Raw genomic sequence first — 12598 nt, 5'->3', positions numbered from 1 at the left:
AAAGACAAGAGTTGGGATTATTTTACAATTTTGGGGGCCTGAGGCTCTGGAACAGTGACGTTACCACTTGCTAAGATGGGAAAGACGACGGGAGAAGCAAGTTTGATGGGCAACAGGTGTTTGGTTCTGGAGATGGTGGCTGAATCCACATGGAGATGCCAAACCAGCAGCTGAACACATGAGTCTGGCATTTATGGGTGAGGTCCAGGCTGGAGGCACAAATATGAGCACCGTTAGGACATAGGGTTCAAGCCCTGAGAAGAATTGGGCTTACCTATGCAGTGAGTATGGACAGAGGTGTGTTTGGCAACATGATAAGGCAGCTTCATGATATCTTTCCCTTGGTATTTGTCCTGTGAGTATGGATGGGAGTGTGTATGGGACTTGGGAGTTGCTTTTAACCAGTAGAATTTGGCAAGGTAAGAAGATGTCACTATTATGATCTCATTATATTAAATCAGACTGTTTTACTGATTGGAGTGAGAGGCTGTCCTGGACCTGAAGAAGCAAAGAGCCAAATTCAGAATCACCTGTGGAGAGAGTTATATGGCAGGAAACCGCAAGCAGCCTCTGGGGGCTGAGGATGGTTTCCAGTTAATAGCCTGGAGAATCTCTCTGGCCCACCCCAGCATGGGCTGCCCCCCAAATCACACAGCTACAACAAAATGAGTTCTTCCAACAACCCGAGTGAGTTTGGAAGCAGAGCCTTCCCTAGTGGAACCTGCAGGTGAGAACACAGCTTGGTGGGCGCCTTCTCTCCTCCTTTGAGTGAGACCCAGAGCCGAGGACCCTGGTTAAGCTGTTTCTGGCCTCCTGACAGCTAGAGATGGTAAGATAGTAAACTGAGCTGTTTACAGTTACTAAACTTGTTATTATTTGTTATGAAGTAACTATTAAAAACAAAACAAGAGGCCCAAAATGGAGTTGCTTATGCTAAGCCCCATGTCCCCCAAACCAGACTTAATTATGATTTCAGCTGTCCCAGAAATGGAATCTGAGCCCAGGCCAGCAGACACCACCTGATCCCCACTCCCTCGGACCCCTGCCATCCCCAGAAGCCAAGTCACCTGGCCATAACCAACCTGCCTTGTTTGCCTGACGTGACTTCCTTGCTCCTCCTCTCTTCTGCCTATAAAAGTCTTTCTTTTTGTACCGCTCCTCCGAGCTCCTTTCAGTCTGCAAGCAGGATGCTGCCCATTTCGTGAATCATTGAATAAAGCCAATAGGTTCTTTAAAATGTACTCAGCTGAATTTTTTTTTAACACAACAGAAAACTCAAGCAGAAGGTCCGAGTCCCAGAGCACAGGACTGATGTCTAAAGGTCAGGAAGCTCAACAAAACCCAGCCAGGAAAGGAGACATCATCACTGACCAGTGTGGAAGAGGAAGGGAGAGCCAACATCACGATGAAAAAGATAGAATATTTCCAGAGAAGTGGAGGGAGTTCTATGTCTATAGGACTGACAGGTTGATTCATTTGGATCTGAAAGTTAATCATTGGATTTGGCAACTTGATGGTGATTAGCGATCTTGTAAAATATCTGTGTAGGTGTAGTCGTGGGACCAATGACTGTTAACAGTGTCTGAAGTGCAAAAAAAATTTCAAGGTTTGGATTCAAATGGGAGCAATGGATATAAAGAGCAGTGAGCAAGTCTGACTTCTGTTTTGGAGGTCAAATCAGTTGGTTTTGTTGATGGATTAGATATGAGAGAAGGGAAAGGGGAAATTTATCCCAGGGGCTGAGGCTTTAGCCAGTAGGAGGTGGGGATGCTGTTTACTAAGATGGGGAGACTGGGACAGGAGCAGGTGAGGAGGGAGCAGGATAGAAATCATGGTGAAAATAAGACTCCTGTTACATATTCATGGAGAAATATGCTGCAGGCAGCTGGCCATGTGATTCTCAGCTCCAAGGGCGGATTAGGATTAAAGACGTTAACTTCAGAGCCTTCAGCTTCTACAAAGAACTTAAATCAATGATGCTGAATGGAATCGGCCAAAGCAGTGGTTTTAAAACTGGGGCTGGGAGGCAAGGAGTTTTGCTCCCAGGGCCGATTGAACAATATCTGGCGACATTTTTGGTGGTCACCACTGGGGGGGGTGCTGCTGGCATCTAGTGGCTAGAGACCAGAGATGCTGCTAACTGTCCTGCAGGGCACAGGACAGCCCCACAGAGAATCACCCACCAGGTATCAATAGTGCTAGGTTGTGAAAGCCTGATCGAGGGAGAGAGAGATAGAGAGAGAGAGAGCGAACGCATAGCTACAGAAGACCCAGAATCAAGCTCTTCAAAGGGGCAGAGATGAAATAGAGAAGCAAATTGAGAATACAGGTCCAGGATGGTAGGAAGAGAAACCATGTGATTAAGAGGGCACTAAGGAAGCGGGAACCTAGAGACACCTAGTACATCCACGTTTGCTAGTGATAGGCATGTATGGTGCATGGACCGCCTATGAGAATTCACACACCTTGCACATTTTTAAGTGGACATCTGAAACTTTTTAATCATAAACTTTTCATCACAATATATGTATATTTTATTAACTAGGTGTTGAAAATATTAAACATTTAAAAAATGAGATAGAGGGCACCTGGGTGGCTCAGTCACTAAGCAGCTGCCTTTGGCTCAGGTCATGATCCCAGGGGCCTGGGATGAAGGCCCACATTCCTGATCAGCAGGAAGCCTGCTTCTCCCTCCCCTGCTCTCCCTACTTGTGTTCTGTGTGTGTGTGTGTGTGTGTGTGTGTGTGTCTCTCTACCAAATAAATAAATAAATAAATCTTTAAAAAGAAAATGAGAAAGAAAAGGATCGACTTCATTGGAATAACATTTGCCTGCTACAAGTTGATTTTTTTTTTTAAATCAGAACAGTCTCATTTTCTGTTATTTTATTTCCCAAACCACACTAGAATGGAATGAAACCATTAAAATCCTTACTTGTGCTTTTCCCTATTATGTCCCTAAAAATATGTAGTTTAATTTAAATATGAAGGATTGAGTGTCACTAACCAAAACTGATTCTTATTCTGATGTCAGAGCACTTCCAACATCTGCCCTAATCCCCTTTCCGATGTTAACCTTTACCCTTAATAAGGAGAGGAAGCTCTAAAGGTGGAGCCCCAGGACTGCCCACAGAAGGGCATTATTTGAAACAAAACTGGTATTTCAACTTTGGTATCAGCCCAAGTCCTACACTCTAATAAGATCTGAGAGGAGTGTCTTGATCTTCCAGGAAGGAGAGGAGTATCCTGATATCAGACCCAAGAATGGGCATATCACCTATCCTACAGAGCACACATGGAGTTTGGATCTGGAAATGGACTCCCTTAAAATGATCTGCACATAAGGATTCTTTATAGAGATTTTTCAACTACCCTTGGGGACATGGTACCCTACACCCACAGGTGTAGACAAATATTTTACAAGCTATGCTGGGAATGAGGTGGGGAGAGAAATATGGAGGTTGTTATAGGAAGGTAGAAGGTTAAAGGAAGTCTTTGTTTTGGGTTTTTTCCTTTTGTTTTTAAGAAAAAGATCATTTGTCTTCTGACTGGAAGGATCCATTGGAACAAGAACTTGATATTGACCCTGGGAGTGGAGTCCTGGAGAGGGCTGGAAGGAACAAATCCCAGGCACAAGGAAGAACAAACCCTAGCTGGGGATGTCTGCTCTTCTCAATAAATCTGCTCTGTCTTCAACTCTTTCTGTGTTTCTAGTACATTTCTCCAATTACCATGTAAATTCCATGATGCCAGGGACTTTTCTGTGTCGTTCGCCACAGATTTACAAACACTCAGGGCAGTGTGTAGCACACAGTAGGTATTGACTAAATATTTGTTGAGTAAATGTCTAAAAACAAATTAAAAATGGATACAAATGTAGGTGTAGATTTGATTGGGTGGTGGTAAGATAAGGGAATTCCTGCACAAAGGGCTTTTATTTTCTTGAAGTGTGACACTGGTGATGAAGTTTTGGAACACAGGTGAGGTTTGGTGGGGTGAGGTCCAGAGCCGATGACCAAGAAAGGATTCTTGAGACGTCTTAGGTGCAAATGGTGGTTTTATTAAAACACAGGGACAGGACCCAAGGGCAGAAAGAGCTGCTCAGACAGAGGCATGGTTGACTGGGAGCTGAGGAAGGTGAGGACAAAGGGGGTGTCCAGAAGGACTGTCATATGCTAAAGAAGAATTTCAGGATAAGAGAGACCTGGTTATTGTCAAGTCAAGGCTGTTTTTGCCTCTAATGAGGGAAAGCATGAAGACAGTCGGGAGTTTCCTAGAGATATGTTACATTCCTCCTATCACACATCCTTGTCAGTGGGCTTTGGGCTTAAAAGAAATTCAGTTTTATTACACTTCCCTCCCCCTTAGCCTCCCTCAATTTTATGGAGGGGAGGGTGATGTTAGGGCTTCCGGAAACTGAGGTATGGGTCTCTGGAAGCCAGGCTATTGATGAGAAAGCTTCTTCCTTCCTTGTAAGTCACTAGGACATTCGTAGATGAAGGGATACTCCTGTTTTGCAGGACTGGGATCTCTATCAGTTAAGCATCGTTTTTCCTTTAGGGCAGCCAGGAGTTTATGAGGAATGTTACACATATGGCATGGGGAGAGGGTGTAGGGTGCCAGTTTCTGCTTTGTCCTAAGCTTGCCTTCTGCTCCCTCATCCCTAGGACAGGAGCTGGGAGTGAGGTGACATAGTTCAGAAGAGGTGGGGGTAGGGATTGTTGAGGCAAGTCTTGAAGGAGGGAAAGCAAACTCACCGGAGAGACAAGGGAGTTTGAAGCCAGGGTTGAGTATCCACTGGAGAATTGTGGTCAAGTGTTTTAAAGTACAGCAGGTTGGCTCAGCTGTATGATTCTTTCCTGGTTTCTGGTGCATGCCGCTGGCATTGGTAGAATCATTTCTAAAGAAACAAAGCAAAAGAGGATAAGCCATTCTTTCACAAACGATGATGAATCAAGTTTTGAACATGCTGGGTTTTGAGGCACAGGTGGGACATCAGTGAAATAGCATGAGTAGGTAGTCAGTTACACGGGCCTGGTGGGTAGGAAAGAAACAGATGGTCCTGTATCAGTGGGAGAGATGTTGGCTAGGGAATGGGAGCTGAAACCAAGGGCACAGTTGATATCACTACAAGAGAGGGTAGCTTGGAAGAGAAAGGTTAACTGAACCCCCGGGGGAACCCTGATGGGAATGTCACATGCATTTCTCAGGCATGCCAATGTTGACACAGATTACTGTAACTCCTGGGGGCCAGAAGCCATGTCTTTGAGATTCATTCATTCTCTGCCTCTGGCATAGCGTGGGCCACATTGAAGGTAATTCTAAAATTCATTCCGATTTGATTTCATTGCACTTTTCATTTACCAGAATCTTGTCATGGTTTGCTACTGTATCATTTTCTCGAAAAGATTAAATAAGGACCATTTTGCAAATATGAGATAAATGCCTGAAGGGATTTTGTTTAATTCATTCATTAGCTCGGGAACCACTAAGATGTTACCACCACTTCAAGCAAGAATCTCAAGGCAGACACATATACAATCAGTAATACTTAAACGAATTTGCTTTGATAGATGCAAATAGAATGCAAATGAATGCAAAACTGCCTTCTACCAAAGGAAAGGGGGTCAACTGTACTTCCAGTGGACAAAATTCATTTACATATAGCTAGACAAGATCATCTGCATCCACATCAATTATGTACAATCTATAGAGTTGCAAAATAGCTCAAAGACAAGAAAGGCACAGAATATCCCATAGAATTGGTCAGCCCAGAAGGGTACATGAGACAACACCTGTTTTCCCTTGGAAGACACTATAATCTTTTAGGTTCATTTCAATGTCTTTCGTGATTTTGCCTATGCTTTAAAAGAAAAAAAAGTTACCCTTATCATTCTTATTAGTTTGAAAAAAAACTAATAAAATACTAGTCTGTTATAAAATACACATGGAAGAATGTTCTGGCACTATCATACCCAATTTGAGGTACTAACTGATTAGGAAGATGAGGCAGAATTTGGGAGCCCGTAGGATGAGTCTGTTTCCGGTTGGAATGGGAAACATTTAAGAATCAAACTAAATGATCTCAAATCCACTCTGGAATGAAACAGGTTATAAGGAAAATACAGAAGATGTTGAAATGGACCTGTTGGCTCATTGTGAGCTTTCCTGGTCGAATGGAGACCTCTACCATGATGCTTGTCCTCCATGTCCCACCCGTCCCATACCTGCTATCCTGGCACCAAAGGGCCACCAGACTTTAGGCTTAGTCTGCAGTTCCAAATGGAAACCCTCTGTTCCCACAGTAGTGGACAGGATGACTCTGGTTGCTGGTGGAAGCGTCAGCTGCTTTAGTTCAACAGTTCAAGAGAGGATCAGAAGAGCATAAGGACGGTATTGGAAAAAAATGCTCGGGCGAATTTCCAGAACACAATATTTCTCTTTGCAATTTTTGAGTGTTCTGTAGCCAACCTGCCAAAAAAATTGTGAAAACTATAAATAGAGAGGAGTGGGAAGGAGAAATGAGGACCTGTCACAGTGCCAGCAAAAATAGGGAACTGAGAATTTTCCAGAGATTCAGAGTCAAAGGGGGTTAATATTTACTTAAAAAGAAGTCGTGGGCACAAGTTCTAGGATGAAATGAAGGCAGGAGAGGGAAGTTAGGGAATCGAGAGAGAGAGAGAGACTTGAAGGTAAAAAAAAGTCAACTTAAAGTCTCATTCCTCATTAAGGAAAGTACAGATGAGAGAAGAGGGGAGAGACTGGGATATAGTTGATCGCCGGTTGTGTCTGGCTCTGATTAGAAGCTTTGTATCCACTTTTTAATTTCATCTTCCAGCCTGTTTCCTGGATTCCAGCTTCTATTTCCTATGAAATAGGTACCATCACCAAAGACGAGAGTCAAACATGTAACAGTAGTCAAATCTTTAACAGCGCGGACAACTAACTAACCAAAAGCTGGCCCGGGGACCCCTGCAGAGTCAAGTGTTACACACCCAGTGCCTGGATCGTGAGGCCATGGTAGGGATCTTGGGAAGGGTTCGGGGTAGGGAGACACACAGCAGGTTCTGGCCAGAGGCTAGTCACCAAACTTTGTGTGGCTGAAGGGGTGTGTACCAGCTGAATGTCAGCTCCCAGATGAAACTGAGGGAAATGTCCTTTGGGAAGGTTTCCGCTGACTCTCTGCCTTTCCTTCATCCTCCCCAGGGTGTTCCATTAGCATTTGGGGTCTGGGGTCTTGCCTGTTGCTCCTGGCTTTGGTGGGCCACGCCACTGCCACAGCCAGGGCTCCAAGTGGCAGTGAACTGTATGGGGTCTTGACTGTTCCCTCCTGACTCTCGGAAGGAGAACAGGCAGCAGGGATTTTCATTCTTTGTTGGCACCTACTCTCTTCAGCAACCCCAAGATCAATACCCCAGGCTGCACAAGCTCAGGTTCATGTCTTTACCAAAGGCCGGCAATAATTTCAGAAAGGAATGACAATGAAGGTAAAAAACAGTTCAACTACTCACTCATCTGGACTTCTAGAGCAGGTGGAGTTCCCAGACAACTTTGTTGCGTCGATCTGGCACCCTTGCCCACCCCCCTCAGTGCCTTGGTGATGAGTGTGGGCCTTGCTGTTTGCGCTGCCTGAATTTGCCCTTGTCGCTTATTAGCACTGTGGCCCTAAAAGTCTGAGAGGCTAAAAGTCATGCCTCTCAGAGCCAATCGGAATAGCTTATTAGACCTATTGATTCTGGCATAGTGGGCCTGTGCGGAAATCTCTCTTCTTCATCCCTCCTCCTTCTCAGTCTTCCCCTCCTCCACCTCTTCCTCCTCCTTCTTTGATGTGTAAACCAAGGTATTTGGGGAGCAGGGAATGATGTGATGTTTGGGATTTACTTTAAAATATATTCCAGACCTCCCCTCTCCCCCCAAAACAAAAATACAGGCACTTTGGGTGCAGTAGAAGGAGGAGGGCCTATGAAACAGTTGGGGAAGCAGAGTGATAAGTACTCGGAAGCGCCGGGATCCTTCTGCTCTACACACTTTGGTGTATGCTTGAGAATTTTCATAATAAGAGTAAACAAACAAAGACCAAATAATAGGCTTTCATTCCCTATATCCAAATGACCACAACAGGGCATAGAATGCACTTTCATAGTTGCTCCCCTGGCAATTTATTCTGATTCTCCAAATAAGATTCCACCTCTCATCCTACCTGTCATAGTCTCTGGATATTGACTGGGAACGTTTTCCTCAACAAGGCCTTGCCAGGCCCACTGCTAGGGAATGTATTGTTTCAGATTCTGTACTCAGGTTTTAAAGATTTTTTTAAATTTATTTATCAGAGAGAGAGAGGGGGAGAGAGCGAGCACAGGCAGACAGAATGGCAGGCAGAGGCAGAGGGAGAAACAGGCTCCCTGCTGAGCAAGGAGCCCGATGTGGGACTCGATCTGAGGACACTGGTATCATGACCTGAGCCGAAGGCAGCTGCTTAACCAAGTGAGCCACCCAGGCATCTCTGTACTCACGTTTTTAAAAGAAAGTGACCAGTTTCCCGTTTGGAGTGACTCGAATGCAAGACTTGCTGTAAGCCGTTGTCTTGCTGTGTTCCATGTCTTTCTAAGGACTGCTTGTGCTATCTCTGGGAGATCACAGCATTGGGAGGGGCAGCCCAGTCCTGGGTTATTACAGCAAAGCTGCAGCCTGAAGGGCGCGCGTGAGATCTGTGGTTTGAGCTGTCAGAGTCTCACGGAGGAAAAAAAGAGAAATGAATCATCATTTGACCATGACATTCCCACTAAAGGGGAGGACAGTGGGAGAAAGAGCAAGGGAAGAGGAAAGAAAAATCTCAAAATAAATGTGGGGTGGATGGCAGGAGGAGGAGGGGGTCTCAGAAATTGGGGGCAGGTGTGGCGATCGAACCAACGCTAGCCACAAACACACGATACCGCCCATTCTAGAGCAGACTGGACATAAACATGCTCGCACATCTACTTGTCGGCTGCGTTTTGTTGGCCGGCCGGTAGCGAGGTGATTCTTTAAGAGCTCTCAGAACCCAAACTTGTGGCCGCCCCGCAGCTGAGCTGAAGTGGAGCTGGGAGCAGCCCAGACGACCCGAGGCTGCCAGCTGACCACCTTCCTCCCTACAGATCGCTGGAGCCAAGCTCAGCGGGGGAGAAGCCACGTTCGCGGGTGGGTGCCGGGGCTAAGGGCGGAAGCCGGGTTCCCACAGAGGCCACCGCGCCCAGGCGGCTGCAGCGGCGGCGCCCGGGACTGGAGGCCTGACACCCAGACGCGCCCCCCTCTCTGGACAACCGGCCGCATAAGTAAAGGGCCAGCATCCCGCCACGACTATGCTTCCCGCGGGACAATCTCGGGAGAAGGTCCTGGAAGAGGTTCGCAGGCCGATTTTCCGAGGGAAAGGGCAAGGTGGGGAGGGAGCGCCCCTGACCCTCCCCGCCCTCCCTTCTCCCGCTCACCGGGCATCAACAGCGGCGGGTTGCCCTGCAGAAACGTAGGCGAGGTTGTAGTGTCGCCCTCCGCCGCTCGGGGGCAGGATCACCTGCTGGCTTGACGGTAGCGGCCCCCGCGCCTTTCTTGGCGGAGGCAGGCGGAGGCGGGCCTGCGGCGTCCTCTTTCATTGGCTGGGCAGGGGCGTTGCCATGTTGGAGGAAGCAGTGCCTTCTGTGTGGTGGAAACGGCGTGGCTTCACTGGTAGCGTCGGGGAGCGCAGCCTCCTACCTTTCCTCCTCGCTCGAGTGTCGGTGCTGAGAGGCGGCGGCCAGCGGGATGGAGAGAAGTAGGATGAACCTGCCCAAGGGGCCGGACATGCTCTGCTTCGACGAGGACGAGTTCATGAAGGTGCACGCCTGGGCTCTGCTCCCCAGAGCCGGGTAGTGGGTGGCCTGCCCTCCTTGGCCCTCCGGGGCCTCTCCTCGGGCTTCTCCTGCGGGCTTCCTGGGCTGTCCCCGCCCCGGACGGGTCCTCGGTGGGGACCTCACTGTACTTCGCAGTGAGTCTCTTGGCCTCGGGTGGGCTAGGTGCAGCCTGGAGAAAGCACTCCTGTGAAATCGTGCACATTGAATGAAAAGGCCTGAAAGTTCAGGGCAAGTGGTTTTGAGCTAAACGTAAAAGCCCCGGACCCGTAGGACCCGCCTCTGGTACCGTGCAGCACAGTCAGACCGCCGCTCCCCCGGCCTGACAGAAGCCTCCCAGTGCCTTGTGCCTAGAAGCTGAGCGACTGTGCGTTGAACACATCTCTGAACACACGTACTTACCAGGAATGGGGTCAAAAAGGCACTTAACCTAACGTTTATGCCTGACTTTCGTCTTAAGCTCCCGGAATGAGAAATCTGAAAGACTGTACTGTCCTTACTGGTTCTGGTCCAGTACTACAAAGCATACCAAGCTCCTTTTCGAAAGTTGCCCTACTTCTCTTGGTGAGGTCAGCCTGAAGCTGGCAGCAGATAACTGTAGGACATAAACTTACAGAATAGAAATTTAAACTGAAAAGACTTTACTGACAGGAAAGGTTTATCAGACATAGCCTTGAAAATGTCCCAAGGTTTGAATCAGAGCCAGGAGGAGCTTTATCTGTTTTCTGTATCCCTCTGGATCTGTACTTAAACTATCAAAACGTATATGTTTAATTTCTAAGGATTGGGATTTAGTAGCTGGTTTCAGTGTTAAAAAGTTTTGGCTCTGTAGGTACCTAAAATTCTGAAAAGAGTTTGAATTTCTTACTTTTTTATGGCTTCAAGTCATAATATGTTTTTTTCTTTTTTGGGTTAACCAGCTAGTTCCTTTTTGATACTTGCATTCAGATCACATCTCCCAAACTCTGGCTTTATAAGTGCTTATGTCTGGATCCTCTGCGGTGTGGCCATATCATTTTTAATATGTAGGGATGCCTAGACGAAGGTATATTGTACTCTTGTTCTTGTATGGTGATGTTAAGCCACTGTAATAAAAGGTGTAAATTGAATGGAGTGTCTGAAGGAGAGCACAGAGTGAATTCTCGGATCCAGAAACCTTTTGTTAATGAAGGACACGTGACGAGGAGAGAGGTCATTGGAAGAAGAAAAGGCACAGACACAGACTTAAAGAATCTCAAAGCACGGAAGTCTCTTTAGCTTGTCTGTCTTTGGACTTCGTCAGGCTTTCTTTGGGCCTAACACTAGCATTTTCTCGCACTTGCTCGCCCCGCCATCTTTCTCACTCTGAGCTGACAGAATGCCTTTGGTCAAAGCAGCTTCGGAAAATAGAAATCTCAAAATAGCAGTTCTAAAGTAGGACTTAGAGGTAGGAAGAGAGCAAACTGGGAAAGTGGCTAGAATGCCAGCAATTCCATATTCTTTCAAGGCTCTGACATTTCTGAATATAATGTACAATTTGTAGTGTTAATGAACGTGACCCCTTCATACATAGAAGGAAAATACATGGAACAGCTGTTCTGTGTAAAGTGGTATTGATCTTCTATGTGGGAGCTGGAGATAAAGGTTATTTGCAATTTGTGTTTCCCTCAGAGAGATGTTTTGTTAAGTTACAGTTCCGAGGCAGAAATGAGTGGAGAGCTTGCTGTCGGGGTTGTATTTCTACATAGGTGTCTTGTTTGGCACATTTTGGAATGAGACTGGGATGTTAGAAAGGTAGATGGGGTGGGGCTGTGGATTGCACCTTGGACACTGCATACATTGAGGGGTCCACGTTGATGCAGTCTTCACGGTAGAGCTGCAGTCAGGTTTACAGCAGGAAGTTGCATGGTCATATCTGTTGAGTTCGAGCTGACTGGTGGCAGGAGACTACTTAAAAAGTCATGTTTATGAGATCTAATGAGAAATAGAAGGGGAAAGGTATGCAAAAGAGGTAGGTGATCAAAGTGCAGGAATGGCAGATGGGGAAGGGTCACCTGGGGCAGAGGCACTGGCAACATCATACTTTGTCGGCTTAGAAATACGAAAATCCTTTGGGTTGACAGCCAATTAAGAGATGAGAAGGACATAAGGTATTGGTAGTAGGGGGAGAAAGTGGCATAACAGATAAATTAGACCATTTACATGGGTGTGCTATTGACATCACATGTAGCCTTCCTCTTCCAACTCAACATATGACTTCATCTCCAGTCGTACAGAAAAATTAGCAGCCATCCCACGGGACCTCCTCCATCCTGCTGATCATGATCCCATTCTTGTATTTGTCCCCTTCTCCTCCTCGCCTGGTACGGGGAGGGGCTCTCCTTCCTCCTTGGGTTCGGTCTCCACTCTGGCTCGGAGTCCATGCCCTCCCGCCCTTCCGGGAGCCTGCGAGGATCCTCTCCCCTGCACTCCTTCCCATCACGCGCTCCTGTTTGATTCTCTCCCACTTGACTGCCCCACCTCTAGGTATTGCCCTGTTACTGTCGTGCATCACAGCCAGTGCTCAGGGGTTGACTTGACTTTCCCACCTTCCACCCTTCAGGCCCTGTCGTTCCACTAAAGAGTTCTTACCAAAACCGTTTCTAAGTCAGCGGACCCAACCTTTCTCTGTCTCCTTACTTGACATCGCAGTAGACCAAATGCTCTGCATTGCTTCCTGTCTTTCTTCTACCTCTCTGATGTGTCTCCTGTGCAAAGTCA

The 12598-nt window shown here is 46.8% G+C and overlaps 2 long non-coding RNA genes across 5 annotated transcripts in view; both read left to right on the top strand.

The window, feature by feature from the left end:
* The first annotated feature begins 1243 nt into the window (after positions 1-1243).
* LOC309856990 lies at positions 1244-3695 on the top strand. The gene is made up of 3 exons (XR_014307435.1): positions 1244-1466; positions 3230-3401; positions 3526-3695. It is a non-coding gene; the product is annotated as an uncharacterized lncRNA (long non-coding RNA).
* A 2705-nt stretch (positions 3696-6400) lies between these two features.
* The window catches only part of LOC309856989, a 41534-nt gene continuing 35336 nt past the window's right edge, over positions 6401-12598 (top strand). For 3 of the 4 annotated variants that reach the window (XR_014307431.1, XR_014307433.1, XR_014307434.1), the window contains exon 1: positions 9757-9845. This is a non-coding gene — a long non-coding RNA (uncharacterized lncRNA). Of the gene's footprint in view, positions 6485-9476; positions 9846-12598 lie in introns of those variants that run through there. The other variant, XR_014307432.1, reaches the window with a different exon arrangement.

This window comes from Mustela nivalis (assembly GCF_964662115.1).
Source record: "Mustela nivalis genome assembly, contig: HAP1_SCAFFOLD_73, whole genome shotgun sequence".
Lineage (NCBI taxonomy): Eukaryota > Metazoa > Chordata > Mammalia > Carnivora > Mustelidae > Mustela > Mustela nivalis.
Note: the sequence above shows the minus strand (reverse complement) of the source record. Positions and strands in the feature narration are given on the sequence as shown.